We start from the raw sequence: 5,000 nt of genomic DNA, 5'->3' as shown, positions 1-5,000 counted from the left end.
CTAACGCTAACCCTAACCCTAAACCTAACCTTAGCCCTAATTCTAACCCTAGGCCTAGCCCTAACCCTAGCCCTAGCCCTACCCTACCCCTACCCCTAACTCAAACTGTAACCCTAAACTGAACCTGAACCCTAACGCTAGCCCTAACTCTAGCTCTAACGCATGTCCTAACCGTTACCCTAGCCCTAGCCCTAGCCCTAAGATTAGCCCTAGCCCTAATCCTAACCCTAACCCTAACCCAAACCCTAACCCAAACCCTAGCCCTAACCCTAACCCAAAGCCTACCACTAAACCTAACCAAAACCCTAACCATAATCATAAACCTAACCCTAACCCTAACCCTAGCCCTAACCCTAATGATAACCCTAGCCCTAACCCTAACCCTAACCCTAACCCTAACCCTAACCCTAACCGTAACCCTAACCCTAACCGTAACCCTAACCCTAACCCAAACAGTATCCCTAACCCTAACCCTGACCCTTACCCTAGGCTTAGCCCTAGCCCTCTCACTTACCATAACCCTAACCCTAGCCCAAACCCTGACCCTAGCCCTAACCCTAACCCAACCCCTACCACTAACCCTAACCCTAACCCAAACACTAACCGTAACAGTAACCCTAACCCTAACCCGAGCCCTAAACCTAACCCTATCACTAACCCTAAACATAACCCTAGCATTAACCCTAACGCTAAGCCTAAGCCTAAACCTAACCTTAGCCCTAATTCTAACCCTAGGCCTAGCCCTAACCCTAGCCCTAGCCCTACCCTACCCCTACCCCAAACTCAAACTGTAACCCTAAACTGAACCTGAACCCTAACGCTAGCCCTAACTCTAGCTCTAACGCATGTCCTAACCGTTACCCTAGCCCTAGCCCTAGCGCTAACACTAGCCCTAGCCCTAATCCTAACCCTAACCCTAACCCAAACCCTAGCCCTAACCCTAACCCTAATCCAAACCGTATCCCTAAACCTAAGCCTACCCCTAACCCTAGCCCTAGCCCTAACCCTAACCCTAACACTAATTCTAACCCTATCCGGAACCCGAACCCAAACTCAAACCCTAACCCCAACCCCAACCACAACACGACAGCAACCACAACCCCAACCGTAACCCTAACCCTAACCTCAACCCCAACCCCAGCCCTAGCCGTAACCCTAGACCTTACCCTAGCCCTATCCGTAGCCCTAGCCCTAACCCTAGCCCTAACCCTAGCCCTAGCCCGAACCCTAACCCTAACCCTAAACCTAACCCTAACCCTAACCCTAACCCTAGCCCAAAGCGTCACCGTAACGATAACCCTAACCCTAGAACTAACCCTAAACCTCACCCTAGCCCTAAACCTCACCCTAGCCCTAACCCTAACCCAAACCCTTACCCTAACCCTAACCCTAACCCAAACAGTATCCCTAACCCTAAGCATAACCCTAGGCTTAGCCCTAACCCTCTCACTTACAATAACCCTAACCCTAACCCTAGCCCCAACCCTGACCCTAGCCCTAACCCTAACCCAACCCCTACCACTAACCCTAACCCTAACCCTCGACCTAACCCTAGCCCTAACCCTAATCCTAACGCTTACCATAACCCTAACCCTAACAAAAAACCATATCCCTAAACCTAAATCTCACCCTAACCCTAGCCTTAGCCCTAACCCTCTCACTAACTGTAACCCTAACCCTAATCCTAGCCCAAACCCTAACCCTAGCCCTAACCCAACCCCTACCACTAACCCTAACCCTAACCCAAACCCTAACCAGAACCGTAACCCTAAACCTAACACTAATCCGAGCCCTAAACCTGAACCTAACCCTAACCCTAACCATAACCCTAACCCTAGCGCTAATCCTAACTCTAACGCTAACCCTAAACCTAACCCTAGCCCTAGCCCTAACCCTAGGCCTAGCCGTAACCATACCCCTACCCCTACCCCTGCCCCTAACCCAAACTGTAACCCTAAACTGAACCTGAACCTGAACCCTAACCCTAGCCCTAGCTCTAGCTCTAACCCTAGCCCTAACCGTTACCCTAGCCCTAGCCCTAGCCCTAACCCTAGCCCTAATCCTAGCCCGAACCCTAACCCTAACCCTAGCCCTAACCCTAACCCTAACCCAAGCCCTTACCCTAACCCTAACCCTAACCCTAACCCTAACCCTAACCCTAGCCCTAGCCCTAACACTAACACTAACCCTATCCCTATCCCTATCCCTATCCCTATCCCTATCCCAAGATTAGACCTAGCTCTAACACTACGACTAACCCTAGCCCTACCCCTAAACCTGCCCCTAAGCCTAACCCTAACCCTACACCTAAACCTAACCCTAACCCTAACCCTAACCCTAACACTAACCCTAGCCCTAGCCCTAGCACTAACCCTAACACAAACCCTAGCCCTAGCCCTAGCCCTCGCCCTAAACCTAACCCTAACCCTAACCCTAACCCTAGCCCTAGCCCTAACCCTACCCTAAACCTAACCTGAACTCTAGCCCTAACCCTTGCCCTAACTCTAACCCTAACCCTAACCCTAACCCTAACCATAGCCGTAACCCTAACACTACCCTAATCCTACCCCTACCCCTACCCCTACCCCTAACCATAGCCCTGACCCTAATGCTAACCCTGGCCCTAACACTAACCCTAACCCTCACCCTAACACTAGCCCTGACCCTCACCCTAACCCCAACCCTAACCCTAACCCTAACTCTAACTCTAAGCATAGCCCTTGCCCTAACCCTTGCCCGAGCCCTAGCCCTAGCCCTAACCCTCACCCTAACCCTAACCCTAACCCTAACCCTAACCCTAACCCTTACCCTAACCCTAACCCTAACCCTAACCCTAACCATAGCCCTTGCCTAACCCTTGCCCTAGCCCTAGCCCTAGCCCTAGCCCTAACCCTAACCCAAGCCCTAACCCTAGCCCTAACCCTAGCCCTAACCTTAGCCCTAACTGTAGCCCTAGCAGTAACCCTAGCCCTAGCCCGAACACTAACCCTAACCCTAACACAAACCCTAACCCTAACCCTAACTCTAACCTTAACCCTAACCCTAACCCAAACCCTAACCCTAACCCTAACTCTAACCTTAACCCTAACCCAAACCCGAGCCCTAACCCTAACCCAAAGCCTACCACTAAACCTAACCAAAACCCTAACCATAATCATAAACCTAACCCTAACCCCAGCCCTAACCCTAATGATAACCCTAGCCCTAACCCTAACCCTAAAACTAACCCTCACCCTAAACCTAGCCCTCACCCTAACCCTAACTCTACTCCTAACCCTAAACCTGACTGAACCCTAACCCTAGACATGACGCAAGCCCTAACCGTAGCCCTAGCCCTAGCCCTAACCCTAACCCTAACCCTAACCCTAAACCTAAACCTAACTCTAATGCTAACGCTAATGCCAGCCCTAACCCAAATGCTAATCCTAACCCTAACCCTAACCCAAACCCTAGCCCTAACCCTAACCCTAATCCAAACCGTATCCCTAAACCTAAGCCTACCCCTAACCCTAGCCCTAGCCCTAACCCTAACCCTAACACTAATTCTAACCCTATCCGGAACCCGAACCCAAACTCAAACCCTAACCCCAACCCCAACCACAACACGACACCAACCACAACCCCAACCGTAACCCTAACCCTAACCTCAACCCCAACCCCAGCCCTAACCCTAACCCTAACCCTAACCCTAACCTTAACCCTAACCCTAACCCTAACCCTAACCCTAGCCCTAACCCTAACCCTCGACCTAACCCTCGCCCTAACCCTAATCCTAATGCTAACCATAACCCTAACCCTAACAAAAAACCATATCCCTAAACCTAAATCTCACCCTAACACTAGCCTTAGCCCTAACCCTCTCACTAACTGTAACCCTAACCCTAATCCTAGCCCTAGCTCTAGTTCTAACCCTAGCCCTAACCCTTACCCTAGCCCTAGCCCTAACCCTAGACCTTACCCTAGCCCTATCCGTAGCCCTAGCCCTAGCCCTAACCCTAGCCCTAGCCCGAACCCTAACCCTAACCCTAAACCTAACCCTAACACTCGACCTAACCCTAGCCCTAACCCTAATCTCAACGCTAACCATAACCCTAACCCTAACAAAAAACCATAACCCTAACCCTAACAAAAAACCATATCCCTAAACCTAAATCTCACCCTAACCCTAGCCTTAGCCCTAACCCTCTCACTAACTGTAACCCTAACCCTAATCCTAGCCCAAAACCTAACCCTAGCCCGAACCCTAACCCTAACCCTAAACCTAACCCTAACCCTAACCCTAGCCCAAAGCGTCACCCTAACGATAACCCTAACCCTAGAACTAACCCTAACCCTAACCCTAAACCTCACCCTAGCCCTAACCCTAACCCAAACCCTTACCCTAACCCTAACCCTAACCCTAACCCAAACAGTATCCCTAACCCTAAGCATAACCCTAGGCTTAGCCCTAACCCTCTCACTTACAATAACCCTAACACTAACCCTAGCCCCAACCCTGACCCTAGCCCTAACCCTAACCCAACCCCTACCACTAACCCTAACCCTAACCCAAACCCTAACCATAACCGTAACCCTAACCCTAACCCGAGCCCTAAACCTAACCCTATCCCTAACCCTAAACGTAACCCTAGCGCTAACCCTAACGCTAACCCTAACCCTAAACCTAACCTTAGCCCTAATTCTAACCCTAGGCCTAGCCCTAACCCTAGCCCTAGCCCTACCCTACCCCTACCCCTAACTCAAACTGTAACCCTAAACTGAACCTGAACCCTAACGCTAGCCCTAACTCTAGCTCTAACGCATGTCCTAACCGTTACCCTAGCCCTAGCCCTAGCCCTAAGATTAGCCCTAGCCCTAACCCTAACCCTAACCCTAACCCAAACCCTAACCCAAACCCTAGCCCTAACCCTAACCCAAAGCCTACCAATAAACCTAACCAAAACCCTAACCATAATAATAAACCTAACCCTAACCCTAACCCTAGCCCTAACCCTAATGAT

The sequence above is a fragment of the Heloderma suspectum genome, chromosome W, assembly GCF_057233095.1.
Source record: "Heloderma suspectum isolate Gila_16-S chromosome W, 16-S_ref, whole genome shotgun sequence".
In the NCBI taxonomy this organism is placed as follows: Eukaryota; Metazoa; Chordata; class Lepidosauria; order Squamata; family Helodermatidae; genus Heloderma; species Heloderma suspectum.
This window is presented reverse-complemented; position numbering follows the sequence as displayed.